Here is a 22,409-nt window from a genome sequence, read left to right as displayed (position 1 = left end):
GCTTACTAACAAGTAATGCATTGTGCGGTTATATACATATGATCAGGGTACTATCAACAGATAGATTTATCGTGGGTGCTTATGAACTTGTCACGCAAGTCACTCACAAGTGAGGTTGAAAGTGATCATATACATATGATCATGATACTATCAAGACATAGAGATCCTCATGTTCATGAATTGGAAGGAGAATACCCATCGAAACATAGGGTTTGGTTTGAGTACCTATTCGAGAGATAGAGCATTGGAGACATACCTATTCGAATGATAAGATGTTAGATTAAGTTAAATAAAGAAAAATGAAAATTAATTAATTGAGAAATAATTAATTAAGGAAAAATGTTTTAATTGAGTAAAATAAACTTAGGTGAATAAGTTTAAATTAATATGACAATGTTTTAATGATGTGTCATGAACAAAACTAAGTTGTGTAAATTGTCTATGCGTAGGTACGTCTAAAGAAGTGTGAGAAGACGTCTTGCTTCAACAGACGTGTTAGTCTGAAGAAGCCGAGAAGACGTCTTGCTTCAACAGAAGTGTTGGTCTGAAGAAGTGGCGAGCAGGAGTCTCACTTCAACACACGCTCTAGTCTTAAGAAGTGCACGAGAAAACGTCTCACTTCAACAGATACTCTGGTCTGAAGATATGCGCGAGCAGACGTCTCACTTCAACATACGCTCTAGTCTGAAAAAGTGTGCGAGAAGATGTCTCACTTCAACAGATGCTCTGGTCTGAAGAAGTGCGGAAGTAGACGTCTCACTTCAACAGACGATCTGGCCTGAAGAAGTGCATGAGTAGACGTCTCACTTCAACAGACACTCTAGTCTGAAGAAGTGCATGAGCAGATGTCTCACTTCAATAGACGCTCTGGTCTGAAGAAGTGCGCGAGCAGACGTCTCACTTTAATAGATTCTTTGGTCTGAAGAAGTGCGCGAACAAACGTTTTTCTTTAGCAGCAGCCTAAAGAAGCATGAGAAGATGCCTTGCTTCAGAAACCGTCTGAAGAAGCTTCCGTCTATCTGCTTAGCTCATCAGCATAGTGAACATCAATGTTCGTTATCAGTCAAATACTCAATTATTCATGTAGCCCATGTTGTACCTTCTAGTACACCACGTTCTACCGAATATTCTGTAGTACAATTATGTACGCCATGATCCAATGAATATATTGTTGTGTACGATCTCGTACACCTGGCGTACATCCATCAGAAAGCTGACAAGTATCCAAGAGATGAATTCGACCGTTGCTACACTTCAGATATAAAAGGTGATTAGAATACAACCGCGAACTCTCTCTTTGGTAATCTTCCGCATTATGAATTCTAAATTTCTAAGTGTTGTGATTTACTTTCTTTAAGATTACTCCGTAATTCACTAAACTAAGATGAACTATTGTTACTATACTACTTGGGTGTATTTTCAGTATTGTAAGTTGAACAGAACGGTGTCTATTCAATAGAGTGGTAGGTAGGAGTTCAGAAATAGGCAGCTATTAAGTCATGTGTTCTGATTGGGTTTGTGTAGTTGTTATACGAATTAAAGTCTTCTAGTGAAAAAACTTCTGGAAACAGAAGAAGGAGTGACGTATGAGTTTTATCTCCGAATATCCATAAAACTCCTTGTGTTATTTCATTTCTGCATCTTACAATCGTTTATCTGTAGCTTTAAATCGAGCAAGAATTTACGCACTTGAATCCGTTCAAGAGTTTGTGAAGATTTGTGAAGAATAGAAAAAGATTTTCATCTTTAATAGGATTAAAATCGAATTGAAAGTGATAATTAGCACAACAATATTCAACCCCTCTACTATTGTTGTACCTGTATTAGAACCAAGTTTTTTATTCTCAAGCATCTTCAGATATCAAAACCATGTATATCCTAAGAAAAATCCCTATGTTCTCTAAGAAAGAGTATGATGACTGGAAGATAAGAATGCAAACTCATTTGGCCTCTCTAGATGATGACATGTGGTATGTCATCACCGATGGTCCAATGAAAATTATGAAGGTCAGCACAACCACAACATCAACCGATTGTGCTCTTGAGATGAAGGAGAAACCAAAATCTGAGTGGACTAGTGAGGAGAAAAGGAAGACCAACTTTGATAATATGGCCAAAGACATTCTTTACAAGATGCTGAACAAGAATATGTTCAAAAAGATCAAGTCATGCTCTTCTGCCAAGGAGATTTGTGAGAAGATGACTAACTATGTGAGGGTAACGACGAAAAAAAAGAAAACAAGTTGATGGTGCCACACAAAATTTTGACAGCATCAAGATGCGTCTGATAGGATCGGTGTAAGATGAATGGCAGAAAGTAAAGAACACAACAAATTGTTTATGGATGTTCGGAGCTAACTCTCCTAAGTCATTCTTCCACAACCGGAAGGATTTCACTATACTTCTTGAATCAAATACAGCTTACTGAATAGCTAATACTCTGTTGAACAGAACAGACTCTGTTCAACTTACAATATGATTAAGAATATCACTCAGTTAAAACAGTATTTTGATTCTCTCTCTTGAACTTGAATATGATGTACAATCAGTAAGTGCAAGAGTAGATGAGTAAGATTGTAAAAATGAGTAGAGTAACCGGTGATTCGTCCATTGTCCATGAGCATCTATTTGTAGTAGAAGGACACCAACGGTCGAATCTTCTTCTTAGACACGTGGCATGCGCCCATAGGATGGTCGCTTAAAGGACAAAGTACAGCAGACTTTGTGCTTCTAGAACGTGGACGTACTAAACGATAGTGCACGGGATATCCTTCTACAACTGTCATGTACTGAACAAGTAGTGGGAGGAATCATCGCGTACGTGGCGTTCATTCATTGGATGCAAATAGCTGGCGTACTGGTCTACAAGAAAAGGTGGAGCAGGAGTAGCGTACATCTAGTTGATCGTGGGTAGACGTATGCTAACTTCAGACGGATGCTGAAGCGAGACAATAGACGTGCTCCATTAGACTGCCAAGTCTAAGGGAGTTAAACGCCAACATCTATCAGAGATATCCATTAGACTACCACGTCTAATGGAGTTAGACTGCAACGTCTAACTTTACATCCCATTAGACTTATCACGTCTAATGGAGTTACACTGCAACGTCTAACTTCATATTACTTCAGACTAATCTGAAGAAGTTAGACTGGCATGTCTAACTACGTATCTGTTAAACTGGCACGTCTAACTATGTATCTGTTAGACTGGCATGTCTAACTACGTATTTGTTTGACTAGCACGTCTAACTACGTATTTGTTAGACTGGCACGTCTAACTATGTATCTGTTAGAATGGCACGTCTAACTACGTATATGTTAGACTTGCACGTCTAACTACGTATCTGTTAGACTGGCACGTCTAACTACGTATCTGTTAGACTGACACGTCTAACTACGTATCTGTTAGATGGGAACGTCTAACTACGTATCTGTTAGACTAGCAGATCTAACTACGTATTTGTTACACTGACACGTCTAACTATGTATCTGTTAGACTACCACGTCTAACTACGTATCTATTAGACTGGAGCGTCTAACTACGTATATGTTAGACTAGCACGTCTAACTACGTATCTGTTAGACTGGCACGTCTAACTACGTATCTGTTAGATTGGCACGTCTAACTACGTAACACGTCTAATTAGCCTACTTAGACCACGTCTAAGTTTTCCAAATCTTATGCACCTGCATAGAAACAATTAGAAGACTTAGCTTCTTTCATATCTAAACATCATCAAAACTTAATTGATTAATATTTAGCATTTTTCTGTTAATTAACTTTTTACTTAGTTTTCCAAACAATTTCTTCTAAGTTAATTAACTCTTAATTTTTCCCAACAATTTCCCCTTTTTTGATGATTTAAGTTAAATGATCAAAATCAGTTGAGTTAATTTAATCCCGAAAAATTTCACTTTTTGATGATGTTAAAACATGCAATCTAAAATAAACCATTGTAAATACTCATTAAGTACGATCAAAATGATTCACAAAAATATCCCAACATAAGTTAAAAACCAGCAAAAGTTTTTAAATCATAACTTTTAAAATGAAAATAAGATAAGCAAGGAAAATGAGATAAGCAAGGAAATAGATTTATGGCCCTTCCCTTTTCACGTTTGCATCTTCATCTTCTGCATCTAAAGAGTTTCCAGTTAGGAGATTGAGATAACGAGTGGCAGCACCTCGACCACCTCCACTTCCACCTCCTCTATCGCTTCCACAACTGGAGCTTTTCTATCTTGGTATTAGACCTTCTTCATCCTCTTAAGAAGCTTTTCGTTTGAATCGGGTTCCTCTAGCAGCTCCTCTGGCAGCTCCACCTCTAGAACTGCCTCCTCTTGAGCTACCTTCCCCCTTTTTAACATTATCAACTATAGCAGCATTAGGGAGTACCACACGGGTTCTTTACTTAGAGGCATTGGCTTCTGCCACTTTAATAGCTTGAATAGACCTAGCAAGGGAGTCAGCATGCTCCATTCTTTCTGCTTTGACTCTACTCATTGATCTGGATACTTCCACCATTTGAGCTTAAACGAGATCTATTGAAGATATGAGAGCCTGATGAAGTTCTAAAGTGAGCACTTTTGTCTCGGCATGCTGCTCTGTTTGAATATTAGTGACACATTTCTCAAACTTGTTGTACTTGGAATTTGCAATGTTGATTTCGTATGTCTTTCTGTGCATAGTCTTCTCCAATTATTTCTGAATAGCGAGGTAGGAAGACATCTCTTTCTGGATAGACACCGAGCCCTTTTCAAGATTAACCAACCTTGATTGCATATTCGCCATATTCAGATTGATGGAATTTATTGCATCCAACATAATACAAAAATTTGCATTTCCGGGAAATGCCTCTTCAGAAGAGTGAGCAGCTGAGAAAACAGTTTCAGAATGAGTCGGAGCAGTCCGAATAGGACTTGTGTGCGAGTTCACTTATAAAGAACATTCAGGTTCTTTATCCTTGGATTGAGAAGAGGGAGTCTTGGACGCATCCTTAGATTTGTCTTCTTTATTAATAATATCATCACATACCTTTTGAATTCCTCATGAGATGTCGTTAGAATGCAAAGGTAATTCATTAACATGATCAGCAATGTTTGCAGCTGTAATGAAGGGAGATGATCGAGGAACGGGAGAACACGGAAGGGAATACCCTCAGAGGAATCTTTCTTATTATCTTGTTCCCCCTCAACAAAGGGAGTCTTTTCTAAGTTTGTCTCCTTCAATGGTTCCTCCTCAGCATTTAATCCAGGAGACTTATCAGCAATCTCATCTTCAAAAGAGACATTTGTCATTTCAACAATAGGATCTTTGCAACTAAGGTTGTGGACTGAGTCGATTGACCTTTTCATCATGTAAATGTTTTGTTTTGCTATAGTGAGATTTGGTGGTTTGCAGTTAATTGCAGACCTTTTTTCAACTAAGGTTGTGGGCTGAACTTTTCAACATGTAAATCTTACCTCAAATTTCCATTTCTTTTTTTTGTAAAACATTAAATTTCCCTTAAAAATGTTGTAAAACATTATTTCTGTTTTTTGTTTTGCTACAATGGGATTTGGTTGTTTGAAGTTAACAATACCAGACCTTTTTGGCTTCTCTGTTTTTACTTCAAATTTTCATTTTTTTCTCATCATTATTCTTACATTTACTGTTATATAATAATAAATAAAATTTACAACATATAATAATAAGATAAAAGTAAATGACAAAAATTATAGTTAGAAGGATAAAGTCATTCTTTCATTATACAATATTTTTATAACACGTGCTAAATATAAAATTATAAAAATATACAATTTATTATACTTCAATTTTCAAGTTAGTTTATATCATAGTAAAACTTGAGCCTTTAACAAATTGATTAAAAGTAATGGAATCTTGATGAGTTTCACAACTGTTAAGGCTTTACAGTTCCTTCATCATTTGAATTTCAATTTACACAAAATCTAACATCTACGAATTCAAGATCATGAAATCTCTATTATGTGACATGAACTTACGAAATGACTTTCTCTTTGTCAAAGGTAAGCTAATCTAGACCTACTCTTTCAACCAAACCAAGAAACATACCCAAAAAATTTAATAATTTGTACAAACAAAGCTGACAGTGATCTTCTAGATTTTCTAGAATAAACTGCAAAAGTTGCATGGAAATAAGACACCAATTCAACATGAGATTCAATACTAAGAAATAAGACACCAATTCAACATGAGATTCAATACTAATACATGCATTGCAGAATATCATACCTTCTTTGTAAACCAACTCACTAAAGTCAACACATGATCTGTATCACCAAATCGGATGCTAACTTGTCACTTCATATTGACCCGAGCACAACCCATTGACTCGGGTTTTTATTATAGGAAAGACAATAATAATGTCTTTCTATGATAAATGAGCAGAACAAGCAACAATTACAAAAATGAGAAAAATAAAAACTCAAATCATGCAGAGATCTCAAAAATCAAATAAACATGTAAGTAATCAACAAGGAGAAATCAGAAGTGTTCACGTACTGCAAGGTACATGTAATGAAGGTTTGTGCTAAACATTGTCAAAGTCAAAAGATCCCGATCATAGAGGATTGACTAAAAAGGAAGGTGTAGAAAATGCATCATTCTTCTTTACAAAGAAGCCCAATTAAGGTATGAGTTAAGAAAATAATGTCAGATCCTTCCAGATTTAATATCTTGAAATCAGTCCCATATCATATTGTAATAGAATACATCGATTGAAATAACATAACAAAACAAGGCCAAAATCATCGACAGAATACATAAACAAAATTGTTTGGCAAAAAGAATATTACTATCAATCAATATGATCTACAAAAGACACACACAGAGAGAGGAAGGGAGGTCTAATCTAAAATCATGCTATACAATTTTTAGTACCAAGAATGATTATATTAACTAGGGCTGCAAATGAGTCAAGATACTCGTGAGCCACTCGCGAGCTACTCGATCAAAGCTCGGCTTAAACGTGACTTTGACCAAACTCGAGCCGAGCTTGAGCTGGCTCGTATAATATTCGAGTCGAGCTCGAGCTCACATAATGTTTACTCGATGACTTGTCGAGCTTTTTCGAGCCTTATAATATATAATATATATTTTTATTTATTTAATATTAAAACTCAAAATTCAAATAATATATTTTTTCCCTCTCTTTCTCTTCAAAGCCAATATGAAGGCCCACAATCCATAAAATAAAACCATAATTCGTAACATATCTACTTGACTCTTCAACTAACATAATCTTCTTCATCTAATCTAATTTGTGTATCTTCTTCAATTCTTTCATTCTTCTTTCATTTTCTCTTCCATCTACACCATTTTTTTCACTCACTCTTCACCGTTTCTTTCACTCTTCATCTTTTCTTCATTTAGAGGAGGCTTAAGATAATTAAAATTTATTTTCACTCTTATAATAACTATTGTTTTTGCTTTTTATTTAAATTTGATTTCTTTTTACCTTAAGGAAATTCAGCAACAAAAAAAGGAAAAAAAAACATTTATTGGCTAACTCATTGGTAAGGTAAGTCTTGTTTATCTTTTTTATGTAATAAAAGAAATGAGTAATGATAAGGGGAGTGAAAATATTGTAACGAGAGTGTAACAAGTGTGAAAGTGATTAGGATTGATAACTAAGTTTTCTTTAAAATATGTATTTATCTCTCTTCTTTTAAATTAAGTAATTAATATTTATATATATTTTTTAAAATAATAACTGTAAAAATTAATAAACATATATATAAAATAGAATAAGAAGTTAAATATGAATATGATTAATTTTTTTAATTTAATTAATTTCTGTTCCATCTATTAATTTTTTTAATAATTAATTTATTTATTTATGTATTTTTAATGTAAATAATAATAAGGAGAACGGATAAATCAAATTAATAAAATATATAAATGTACATATTTTTTAAAATATATATTAAATTATAAATATAAATATATAAAAAATAAAAAATAAAAATTAACTATATATATTCATAATTTATTAAATTATTATTTCTCTTCTTTAAATCATTTTTATTTCTCTTAAAAAATAAAAATAAAAATTATTTAATTTTTTTATAAGATATATATTAAAATTTACCTTGTAAATAATATTATAACTTTCATTTTTATATAACATTTTCTTTGTATATATATGTTTAAGATTAATAATTTGAATTTTATTTATTATCTATATATATATATAATGATGCTTAATTTGAATATATGTGAAAGTAAATGTTACTTGGGTCGGATTGTGGGTTATATGTGAGAGTAAATGGTACTTGGGTCGGATTGTGGGGTGACCCGCTCATAAACTTAAAACGGTTAAAAATAAAATTAAAAATGCTATAGGTATGATTCGAACTTGCAACCTAACAAAACAAGTACAACCTTTTAACCAACTAGGCTAATAACACTTTATATTTTAAATTCAACCCAAAATCTGATAAACGCGTGACATTTTAACAATATAAGTTCAACTTTTTAATTAACTAATCTATATATATAATGATGCTTAATTTTTAAAGTGTCCGGATTGCCGGGGTCGAGAGCTGTGGTTAATTTGAATATATGTGTTTTTTATATTATTACTCGTGCAAATACACGGAATACATGCTAGTGAATATTAATAATTTGTATTTTGAGTTAAAATTATAAATTTATTTTTTTCAATTTCAAATTAAAAGGGAATATTTATAATAATTTTATAATAAAATTAAAGAGGGAAAATATTAAATAATTTATTTAAATAAAAAAATTAAGAGAGAAATTATTAAATGAGTTACCTATACAATTTAAAATGAAAGAGAGAAATTGATACGCATCCTATTTATTCCTATTTATTAGGTGACATGTACTCACTACAATTTTTGCTCCCCTATTTTTACTCAAAAAAGTTAATGTTTATATATATCTTTTTTATAAAAAGACATAAAAAGATACTAAAAAAAATTAATAAATTATAATAAAAGTATATTATATATAATATTGAAAGAGATAAAAAAAATTAATATATTATATATAATAAAAAAATATTAAGGATATAATAATTAGTTTATGAAATAAAAATATTCATATATTATTTATAATAAAAAATATATTATAAAAAAAATTAATATATATATATATTATATATAATAAAAATAAATATTATGGATATAATAATTAGTATATTATAATATAATATATTACAAATAAAAATGATTAATATATTATATATATATAATAAAAGTTTAATATATAATATTGAAAAAGAGAAAAAAAATGTTAATATATTTTATATAATAAAAGTATAATATATATAATATTTAAAGAGAAAAAAAAATAATATATTTATTATATGTAATATGGAGAGAAAAAAATATATATATTATATATAATATATTTTGAGAAAAAAATAATTTTTAAGGTTAATAATATGTATTGTAATATATAAAAATAATTAATAAATTTTTGTTATAAGTTAGATTCTTCTTATAAGGTTAGAATCTTATTACACTTGTACCAAATAATTCAAATATATATAATAATATCTAATAGAAAATATATTAAGTTAATAAATTGAAAACATTATTAGTTAATTATTATATATCTACGAAAATACAGTGCAAACTCTACTTTGTGGGGTGATTGACTTCGATATATAAATAAGTTTTCATTATTAAATACTTAGGTTACATACTGAATTTTATCATTTATTTAATTGATTTTTCACTTTTTGAAAAAGAGAAGACATACCAAGAAATTTTGTTGCCGGTATCTACCTTTTAAAGTAAGTTAAATTTTAATTATTTATTTTAACATTTATCGTACGTGTTATGATTGTTATGATTGAAGAATATGAGTTAAAAAAGATTAATATATTGGATGTTCAAACAATTTATATAATTTTGTTCTTTAAATTTTAAATTTTATGTTTTAAAATTTTGATTAGTAGTGGTGATTTAATGTTTTTAAATTATTATATTTTAGAATTTTGAATAAATATTTAATATGTATGAAAGTTTGATATTTTAATTTTACAAATAAATTTGATTTGAGTTCGAACTCGAGTTCGAGCTTGAAAATTTAATTTTTATTCAAACTTTCGAGTCGAGCCAAACTTGTAGGTAATATAGTCGAGTCAAACTCGAGCTCAAATTTATAAATTTATTCGAGCTCGAGTTCGAGCTAATAAAATACTTAATCGAGTCGAGCTCGAGCTCCAGCAAACTTAAGCTTAACTCGATTCATTTGTAGCCTTTAATACTAACCCTAACCTATCAAACTGTTATATCATCCTCAAGTCTACAAGCTTATTGAACTTTTTCCAACTAAATTAGCAATAAAGTTTCAGCTATCAGTTCAAAATATTGAAAATAATAACCCAGCAGATAATAAACACATGAAATTTTGTGTATGAAATTTTGTTTATGAAGTTGAAATAATCTCCAATTAATGGGGTTGCAGTTGAATATTGTACTATTCTCCTCCAACACTTCATCAAGAGAATGAAACTATATATGAATTCTAATAGTCATTAGGAAACCTTTATCTTTTCCTTCTAAAGGAGAAAATAAAAAATTACATATATGTCCTCCACATGTTAGACAAATGAGAACCCAAAAATGCTAGATAATAAAACATTCTTAACAAACACAAATTTCCCATAATTGTAGTATTTCGACATATTACAGAAATCTGAGACGGTCACCATCGTCCGAATCATTAAAAAGGATGGCATGCTATAAAGGAAAAACCTCGCCAAAATAATTGAGGCATTTGATTTATATTTAATCTCCCATTCATTCTGCTTCTTTTGTCGTCGTACAGTGGAATATAGTTCAGTCTATTTTCTTACCAACTAGTAATAAAAATCTATGTTTTCATAAGTGCTTCATTTGTAAAAAAAACAGGAAAAAAAATGAAATTGAAAAGTTGTCACATTTACAGTTGGAACCATTTCCCTTGCCAAGAGACGTTCTACTTAACTTTCCAACCATTGGTACCATATTAAGGGTGGTGATGGAAAACAATAATCAAGGTCTTTAATTAGTAAACTGTGACAGATGGGTAAAATTGATAAATGTTACATGTGAACAGCATGTTGGACTCTGGCGGTGTATGTCCTAGCAAACTTCAGTATCTGTCCGACACCAAAAAAAACTCATATTAGAATCACAAAAGTGTTGATTTCTGCTTTATTTTTCTGTCATTTTGTTGTTTCCTAAGAATATCTAGATTTAGATTTTTGCTTGGCAATAAATACATAGTAACTATGAAAAGCGGTTAACCTTAAAACGACGTCGAGAGCAATTTTCTGGCCACTTGCCTCCCTCTTCAATAATGACAGGTTGCCTTTGTTAGTTCCCCACTTGTCATTTTTATCGGTATAATACGATTTTAAACAAAACTGCACCCACGGTAGTTTCCTGCGGACGCATTGTTGTTCTTCATTGCTCCTCCCACTTGGAGTCATCACTCCAAGCAAAGCATTCCTAGTTGTTTTCAATGACTCGTCAAGAAGGATAACTCTCGAAAAAATACTTTTATCATAACAATATATTAGGAATCCAATTCAATCTCAAAAGAAAAAAAAAAGGATGGTTGGTCTGTTACCGAATTTTCTGCAAATAAAAAAGCATGGATTCTGGCAGTTGCATCCTCTAGGGTCATTTTTATCCTGTATATTACTTGTGGAGAGCAAAAATCTTCAGACTGGAATGGACGTATTGCAATAACCCTAACCGCACACTTAAACTTACCATTTCCTGCAAATAAGGCTCCAACATTAAGAGGGCTTCAATCTTTTCAATAATAAGCCTTTTTATCGATTTTTCTTTCTATTAGTTTGTGCTGAGTTTGGTTAATAAAAAATGCATCAACTTTTTGTTTATGCACAGAATTCAGTTTCCAAATAGAATAACATCTTAATCCAGATCCATATGAGAAATTGACACAAAAAAATAAAGTGACAAATAAACTAAACAACTGCACCCTAAAACCTTACTAATAAAAGAAAAAGGGCATCTTCAAAAAAATTATTTGATTATTTGTAATGGCGTGGGAATATTACAATACCTTTGGATGGGTGATAACATCCATTAAAGTGACAAAAGGCATCTTTATGTAACATGTCTTTGTAAAGAAAAATACAAATCATTAGTCCAAAGGGTTATGAAACCTCTACATTAACAAAGAAATCAAAAAATGTAATATTAAGAGAAAAACTCAGGATTATGTAACAGCAGAGTATTATAGGACAAAAAACAAAGATAACCTGTCATTATTGAAGAGGGAGGCAAGTGGCCAGAAAATGGCTCTCGACGCCGTTTTAAGGTTAACCGTTTTTCATAGTTCCTATGTATTCATTGACAAAGAAAAATCTAAATTCAGATATTGTTAGGAAACAACAAAATGGCAAAAATAGAAAAATAAAGCAGAAATCAACACCTTTGTGATTCAGATATACTGAAGTTTGCTACAAGGCATTAACATACACCGCCAGTGTCCAACATGCTGTTCACATTTACATTTATCGATTTCACCCATCTGTCACAGTTTAGTAATTGAAGACATTGATTATCGTTTTCACCACCCTCAATATGGTACCAATGGTTGGGAATTTAAGCAGAACGTCTCTTGGCAAGGGAAATGGTTCCAACTGTAAAGGTGGCAGCTTTTCAATTTCATTTTCTTTCCTGTTTTTAACAAATGAAACACTTATTAAACATAGATTTTCATTACTAATTGGTAAGATAAATTAACAGAGATAAATTTACTGTTTTTTTTCCTTTCTATAAGCTCTTTCACTGCAAAACATGTAGTAGTATTTTAGGCTAGCAGTAAAACCAGGATTACTTACTTTCGTCCGGGTTACGATTAAGCAGCCACTTCCTTAGGCAGTCCAAAACTTATTATCCTGTCTCTTGGATGAAAGTTTGCTGATGCCTGATAGGGTAGAAACTGAGTGCCATGTTTTCCCTCAAATATGGCAAATGAGGAGAACTTTTTGTTGAAAACAGCATTAACGTCACCACAGTGAGATTTTATCTGCAAAGGTTAAGCCATATTACTGGATATCCTTCTGGATAACACACACAGCTGAACAAAAATGTTAAAACAGTAGACATTGGTGACTCCAAACCCAAGAATAACAGAGTTCACCACTGTCTAGAGGCAAGGCACTCGCTACAATAATATAACTGACTTACGAAAAAGAAGGCAAAGTGGAAAAACAACATTAAAGGACAATAATAATAAGAAATCAAGACTCTGTATAAGAACAAACTTCAGCAATTTACATAAAGTATACTTCCTAATCCTTGCATCGATCAAAGATGATTACTTGAAGAAAGCAGATTACAATAAAATACCATAACACGAGAGAAGAGTATTATGTCTCCAGCTGAGTGCACAGAGGGGAGCTTTTCCATATTTTCTCCAAAGCAGTTGACAAGTAGCCCAGGAGAAGAATATGATTCGTCTATTATCTTGACAGTGCAAAAACAATCTGCACAAGTACAAGAGAGTTGGATTTTAAGGATGATCCATTTCATACCATAAAAATGGAAACTTCAATCAAAGAAGGAAACATTGAGAAGGAAATAGCAATATGTTACCGGTGCCCTTTAACTGACGAGGAATACTTGTTTCTAAAACGACACCAACAAGGTTAACTTTTTGATTGATGGCGGAAATGGCGTCAACTATCGAAGAAATCTATAATTGTCATCCCTACAAGCCAGCCATTGTTCTCGTTATCTGAGTTCAAACCCCTTGAGTTCAAACCCCTTCAAGGATTCAAGGATTGAACCCTAATATAAATGTCGGCGACTGAACAAACCCTAACAACGTAAGCCCTTTTATATATTTTTTTAAGGGCAAATTAACTGGGCGGCTCTCAAACTATCTTGATCATCGTTCATTTTTGGCCCTCAAATTAATTTTTAAAACAAATTACCCCTTCAACTTTTATAAAGGTCATCAGTGGCCCTCCGTCAACTTTTTGGTTAAACCTAACCATTTAAGTTTAAAATATTATTTTTTTATATATTATCTTTAATATTATAGTTTATATTTATATATATAATTATTAAATCGCTTATATATAATATTATATATATATAATTATTAAATTTTATATAATTATTAAATCTTTTATATAATAAATAAATAATATATATATTATTTATTTTTATCTATATATATAATTTATATATATTGTCTTTAACTAATTTATATATAATATTTATATAATATATATTTTAAAAAATAATTTTTTTAGTGTTAAAAGTATTTGAGTAATTAGAAGGTTACAATTACTTTTAATAAATTATTTTTAATATATATAAAACAAAGTTATAATTACTTTTAATCTTTCAAATTATTTTTTAAAATATATATTATATAAATATTATATATAAATTAGTTAAAGATAATATATATAAATTATATATATAGATAAAAATAAATAATATATATTATTTATTTATTATATAAAAGATTTAATAATTATATAAAATTTAATAATATATATATATATAAGCGATTTAATAATTATATATATAAATATAAAATATAAGATTAAAGATAATATATAAAAAAAATATTTTAAACTTAAACCGTTTAACTAAAAAGTTTACGGAAGGGCCACTAGTGACCTTTATAAAAGTTGAAGGGGCGATTTGTTTCAAAAATTAATTTGAAGGCCAAAAGTGAGCGATCGATATAGTTCGAGGGCCGCCCAGGTAATTTGCCCTATTTTCTATTATTGTTAAATTTAGGAAGTACTACAAAATTATTTAACTAAGTGAGAGTTGGTAAACATATCTTAATTTTTTTTTATAAATTATACTTTAGATATCGGTATTATACATTTATATTTCAAACCATTTTAACTTAAATAAAAAAATCAATTTAATATAGTTATAATATAAACTTTTCACAAAAATAAAAATTAAAAATATTTATTATAAAATAAAATATATATATTTTAAATTTAACATTCTTAAAAATAAATAAATATTAAGAATTAAATTTATTTGAAAAATTAGAATTAATCAAATATAATTAAGTATAATTTTCTTAGACTAAGGTGGAGTAAATAGAATATTTTCTGTTTAAGATGAATTTAATAATATTATATTCTATTAAATCTTTTTTTTAAATAAATCAAACACATTATAGTGAAAGTTTTATATTGTTTTATATATTGTATTGAATAATATTATAATATAATTATATTTTAATTTGATTTTAAATAATAATATTTTTATAATTAAATTAATTTTAATTATTTTTATAAATATTATATATATATATATATATATATTATTTATAAATATTATTTTAGTATTTCGGTATATTTTGATATACCAAAATTTTAAAAATATGATACATTTATCTTATCTTTAATTTCGGTGTCGATATTATACTTTATCTTTTTTTCAATATATCATAAAAATCGATATTTTCAATATACCTATAATATTAGTAATTTTCTTTACCTTACCGGATAAATTTTTTTAATATTAATATTAATTTGTATTATTATTATAAAGTTTTTTTTATTAAAGTTTGTTCTTAGTTAAATAAACTTTTTTTTATTTAAATAATATTGTTTTGATAATAATTTTGAGAAGATAAATATTTTTGGATAAAAAGATTTAATTAATATTAATATATAATTATAAAATAAATTATATTATTTAAATATAGTGTATTCTAATTAATGAATCGGTGATTCGAGACTTTATGATGTGATATTTAATTATAGTTGAATTTGTTTAAAATCAAAATAACAAGTTTTGAAAGAGTATTAACATTTATTTTAAAAATAAAGAATTGACTATAATAATAATAAAAATTATAAAAGTATTTTAACAATTTAATTAAAGAATGTAATGTGATTGATAAGAAATTAGATGAAATATTGTGAATTATAATTTGAATTTTTTAAAACAGTGAATTATGTAAGATTGAAGTCACATATAACCATTGTTATCAAAATAACTATAGTACCGATTTATTAATGGGTTACATTCATATTGTGGATTGACATTGTCTATATGTAATATATTATAAAAAAAAAATATATTTTAAGCGTATCGAGATTGTTTGATGCAATGAACTCTTCGTCTTCTACGTTAAATAGCCGGACAACTCCTTCGGAGAAGATTTTTTAACTAAGAAGGGTCCTTTCCATTGGGGTCGAAACTTTCCCTTAGTGTCTATGAGGTCCCGGGTTCTTTTGAGAACTATATCACCTTCTTTGTGGTGTCTAGGTTTTACCTTCCAATTGAAGGTGTCTGACATGCATTTTTGGTAAGCTTGGATTTTACACAAAGTGTTTAATCTATTGTTCTTTGTTAACTTTAGTTGGTCATATCGAGATTTGAGATAGTCTTCTTCAATAACATGGCTCTCTAAGAGTATTCTTAAGGTTGAAAACTCGATTTTGATGGGTTGTACAGAGTCCATACTGTAAACTAAGAAGTAAGGAGTTTCGTTTGTCGAAGTTCGAGTAGTTGTACGATATCCCCATAAGACATATGACAACTTCTCATGCTAGTCCTTATAAGTGTTGGTCATCTTCTTGATCATCCTAATCACGTTTTTGTTTGCCACTTCAACCACACTAATGGTTTGGGGTCTATATGGCAATGATCTGTGATGCTCAATCTTGAATTCGTCGAGCAATTGCAATACTTTTCCTTAGAAGTGCAACCATTATCGAAAATTAGGGCGTGAGGAACTCCATATCTAGCGACGATGCTAGTTCAGATTATTTTGCCACTTGAGATGATTTCGAGACCTTGTAGGAGGCTGCTTCAACCCATTTGGAGAAGCAGTCTATTTTGACGAGTATGAACTCTTGTCCATTTGACGCGTGGGATAGATTTTCTCGATGACGTCAATAGCCCATGTAGAAAAGGGACAAGGGGATGTCATGTTGTAGAGGAGCGAAGTTGGTGTATGCTTCAGGTTAACATTGATTGGGCACCGATGGCAGCTCCTTACATTGCTCACAAATTCTTGTTCGATGTTTTGCCAATAATATCTTAAACGGAGTATTTTTGGATAAAGACATTTCATTCATGTGTGGGCCGCATGTTCCTGCATGTACTTCTTCAATGATTCTCTTTATATTAAGATTATCTATGTAGAGCATATTTTGAAAGTCGAAAGATCGACGGTAAAGCCTTTTGGCGATATTGTTGACATTCATTAAATGTATGTTGCAGAAAATAAGATCCTATCTTAACATCTATTCAGGATGTTCATGCATTTAGCGATTAAAAGTATTATCGAAAAGGTGATACGTTTATGCGTGAATTCGGTATATCTTGTAGTATAAAGGATGAGAGCCCCACGTGTTGCTCCTCTAGTTGGTCCACATGAGCTCGTCAAGATTCAGTTGACTTCGATTGCTAAGACGAAAGAACAACAAAAGCAATCTAATTGCTTAACGGAAAAATGAATTTTTCAATCACTACTTCTCTCTCTCCCATATCCCTATTTTAAGCTGTTAAATTAGAGAGTTAGGGCAAAAGAAAACCAAAAAACCATCTATTGGCATTCCTCCGTTTTGCAATTAATATTAATGATAAACGTTTTATTTCCTAAATAAAATCTATTTTAAATCATTATATTCATAATTAATTTGATATATCATGTTTCCATAATCAATTTATAATGGTTAATTATTTTATTTTATAAATAAAATATTATTTCTATCATGTTTCCATAATCAATTTACCATGGTTAATTATTTTATTTCATAAATACAATATTATTTCTAATTATTAATAATATCTAATATATTATTAATAATTGGATTTCATTCTCATTAATCTATTATGCCAACTCTAAGTGTATGACCTCATAGGACCCAATTATAATAGCTATGGGTTTAACCCCATTAATCGTAGTTGGCTTCCAGCAAAGCACTACGACTCCTAACATAATTAGATTAAATTATTACCGTTAATTGTCTTATCCATGTTTAGTCATTGCACATTAAATTACAGGACATATTTCCATCAGATACAAACATAATTTTTGGTATACTAGCACAAAACTCATTGTTCCTTAGCTTGGAAGTGAGAAGGATATTCACCATACTCAATATACTTTTGGAGAGCATCGTACTAGGGTTTAATAGCATTCTCATAGGATGTGACTACTCCTGATTCAAAAGAAGGTCGTTGCTTTCATTGGATTTTTAACGATTTGACTTTGATTCCGTTAGGAATTTGAGTCATGGTTGTCAAAGTAGCCAGGGCATCCGCGAAGCGGTTTTGGCTTCTTGGAGCATGAACAAATGATACTTGATCAAATTTTTTCATGAGTTTGGTCAGGTGAGCATGGTAGGGTTTCAAGTTTTCACATTTCACTTTCCATGTGCCATTGGTTTGGGATATAGCCAAGTTAGAGTCACCAATGACTTTTATTTTAGTTGCCCCTTTTTCATAAGCCGATTTGATACCCAAGAGACATGCCTAGTATTCGGCTTCATTGTTGGTGATAGGATATTCGAGTTTTATGGATATTGGGTTATACGTCCCTTTCAAGTCAACTAACAAAATCCTAATTCTGTAATCATGCTTTCCGGAAGCTCCATCAAACATATTGTCTAATGTTATACTCATAATTCCTTCGTTGGGGAATTTGAGTCCGTCCTTTGACTCAAGAATGATGGGTTGGTCAGCAATGAAGTCTATAACAACACTTCTTTTGATGGACTTATGTAATGTATAGTCTGTGTCGTATTCGGATAACATCATCATCCATTGGGGTAGGCTTGGTGACAGAAGAGTTCGTTGGAATAAGAAGTGTCTCAACCTTTTGGTGACCCATGCCAAGGCTCAACGGATTTTCTCAGCTGGAGTATAATTAAGTTCACACTCAGTCATCCTTTTCTGATATAGTACACAGTCATTTCGAGTTTATCCTCGTTTTCTTGAGCCAATAGTCTTCCCATGGATGTGTCTATAACAGTAAGGTATAGAATGAGAGGAATGACGGTTCTGGGTGGCATGAGTATGACAGTGAATTTTAAATAAATCTTGATCTATGAAAGTCTTGTTGACAGTTTTCATCCCATACAAATTTTTTGCTTTCTTCAGCAGCTTAAATAGTTGATCGCATGTCATAGTAAGCTTGATGATGAATCGGGTAATGTATTAAATTTTACGAAAAAATCTATGGACCTCTCCTTCGTTTCGATGGACCGGCATAGCCATGATTGCTTCAATCTATGAGGGATCGGCTTCGATGTCCCTCTATGTGATTAAGAAGCCAAACATTTTACCATATGTGATTCTGAAGGTACATTTCTTCAGGTTGAGTCGTAACTAATATTTACTAATTCGTTGCATGAATTTCTCGAGGTTTAGGCCATGTCCTTGTCGATCCTTTGATTTGACAATCATGTCGTTGACATATACCTCCACTTCCTTGTGGATCATGGTGGTTTCCCTTTGATAGGTGGCTTCCGCATTCATAACACTAAAATTCATGATCTTATAACAGAAGGTTTTACCTTTGTTATGAAAGTGGTCTTTTCCTTGTCCTGCGGAACCATTAGGATTTGGTTGTATCTTGAAAATTCATCCGTGAATGACAACAGTTCATGACCGACAACATGATCAACCAATATGTCGATGTGTGGTAGCGGGAAGTTATCTTTAGGGATAACCTTGTTCAAATATCAATAATCTACGCACACGTGTATCTTCCCGTCTTTCTTTAGGACGTGTACTACGTTGGCTATCCAAGTAGGATATTCTAATATCTCGAATTTTGTTCACGACTACCTCTTTTATTCGTCTGAGCTTTTGCTTTATTGGTTTAGCGTTAGGATATAGAGGAATGTGATGTCGTTTGATCCTTGTATCAATGCATGGCATGTCCTTATATGAACAGGCGAAAACGTCTTTGTTGGCTTTAAATAACTCAACTAACTCTAAATGCTCTCGTGCCTTTAAACTTTATCGATCGGTATGATCTAAGAATCATCGACTGTGTTTAAATTGATTTCGATTGTCTTTTCAGCTGTAGAGACAATCTCATCCTCAGTTTTTAAAAAGTGTTTGGTTTCAAAGTTCAAGTCAGAGTAAAAATAAAGTTCATGTTTATTCATAGATTTGAAGTCTACTTTTGTGTTACATCGAGGGTTTATTACCTGTAAGAAAATATGATCCAAAAAAATCATTGTTCTTAGATTTTTTATATGTATAGTATTTAACATCTCTCTACAGATGAGGAGAAAGAGTTATACTTTCATCGATTACAATATCGACGGATGAAAGGGAATCAGTTTCTTGGGAATTGAGAGTTGGATCAGTTGTCTTGGAATTCGTGCCAAGTTTTCTAGGGTGTCGCGTCAATAGTCTGTTCTTTTCATAATCGTGCGAACAGAAGGGTTAGGATTATGAGGACAATCTGAATTTGAGACCTAGAAAACGTCTCTGTAAATTAGGATTGGTGAAGGGTTCGGGAAAATCAAAGCATATGGTGCATTGTCCTTAGCGGATGAACTGTCCATTCAAGGTTGGTGGAACAGCCGTTTGGATATCCCTTGCATATTTCTTCGAATCCTATAAAAATGTATCATAGACCGTAGTGAACCATGTTACAACATGATTGCGGGAAAGATGTCATGCCATTGGCGTTTGGGCCTAAGCCCATGCTAGAGAAATATCATATTTTGTACATCATTCTAATGGAGGGGATGCTAAACATACTAAAGTTACGGTGTTTGAATTAGTCTTTACCTTCTTAATGGAATGGACATAACTCGAACCCGCTTAGTTCAACCTTAGGAGTGTTGATATGGGTAGACCCAATGAATGTTGTGGTGTCAAGTATCGTCGTCGTTGACTGTGATAACTTGGTCGTTCACGAAGAACCTGAGTTTTTGGTGCAATGTAGAGACTAAAGTCTTGTCTTGATGCAGCCATAGTCTTCCTTAGATCAAGTTATAGGAAGGCTCATATTAATGACACAAAAGTCAAATGGAAAGGGTATGCGGGACACTCGGACGGTGCACTTAAGGCAACCTATTATCTCACGGAAAGAGTTGTTGAAGCCTCTCACACAAGTCAGATGGTATGAATTTGTCTTAGGATCCTAAGGATTTAATAAAGAAGTGGCTAAAGATGTTCAGACATGGGAAAGGAATGTTGATTTATGGAAACCATTGAACTGTCGGTCTGGTTGAAGTCACAAATAGGACCAAGCCTTCCAAATTGTGTCATCAAGATTTTCCTTTCTCAGGGAAACTTGAGCTTCCTGTCTGTCTAAGACCAGAATAAAGGAACAACCGCAAAAATCTAAATCTCAGCAAGATAACAAGATTAACAACGAATTAAACCCAGTTCACGAAAGACCTGTTAAAACGATCAAAATAATGCATCTGGTGGACTACTGAGTTCCTCCTTGGCAAAATCTATGATTAGCATTAATGGAGCTAAAGAAAACAGACCAAACTGTCCAATTTGGTTCTCTTTAGTTGCCTCACGAGACCAGTAAGATGGTCTTTTATTTATAAAGATAATCCGAAATTATAGGCCTGGTTCGTTTTGGGTTATTTAAAAGTAATCTCAAATAACCCACAATTTCATCTTACATCTTCTCATTAATAACATCATTTAAATCCTTAACCAAAATAACTTGTATTTTTTATTTTTAAATATATATTTATACCCTTTTAAGTGTTTTTATCCCAATAACTCAGCTTTTTAGTAACCCAAAACGAAAAAGGTTATATGAACAAGGCCTATACCTTAATTCTTGATGGGATCCCAGCAGGTTATTTGAGGGTAAAGTAAGTCTTCTAACACCACATTGCTATTATTTGTTTGCAATCATTTCTTTTGAATTCATATTTGATGTATGTTAATTGTGAAATACAAATAATGCCTATACCTGAAGTGTCCTTTTGCCTTCCCATGATCCATTATGGTTTGCCTTCTCAATAAAGACATATTAATGTTTATTTAGGAAGTTGTAATGTCATTTATTCTAGTATTTGCCTATATATAAATTACAGCCTTCGTTCTAATAATAGTTTAATCATCCTAAAAAATATCAAATTTTAGCATTCTCTCCAGCAATAGTATTATATGAACCACAACATTCCTGTATTTTGAAGATGCCTTCGTATACTGGCCCAGAGTTGAACGACTTGTTGTACCCGCTGCAAGAACGGCAATCATAACCACACATAAGGGTCTTGTGTTGGGTAAGTTCCATACAGGGTGCCCGACTATTAATGTACATCATCACATTCAGAAAATGAGCGGCCTGGGCGAACGTGATCTGTCTGGAAAGAGGACCACTGAGTTAAAATGGTTCCAGGATGGGTGCACGCTCTTCTTAGAACCTATAACAGGTAGAGGACATGAACAAG

General features: G+C 31.6%; 1 pseudogene; it reads right to left on the bottom strand.

The window, feature by feature from the left end:
* Nucleotides 1-11,021: 11,021 nt before the first annotated feature.
* Nucleotides 11,022-21,957, bottom strand: LOC124917588 (annotated as a pseudogene).
* Between the last annotated feature and the right edge of the window lie 452 nt (nt 21,958-22,409).

This window comes from Impatiens glandulifera, unplaced genomic scaffold (genome assembly GCF_907164915.1).
Source record: "Impatiens glandulifera unplaced genomic scaffold, dImpGla2.1, whole genome shotgun sequence".
Lineage (NCBI taxonomy): Eukaryota > Viridiplantae > Streptophyta > Magnoliopsida > Ericales > Balsaminaceae > Impatiens > Impatiens glandulifera.
This window is presented reverse-complemented; position numbering and strand designations above follow the sequence as displayed.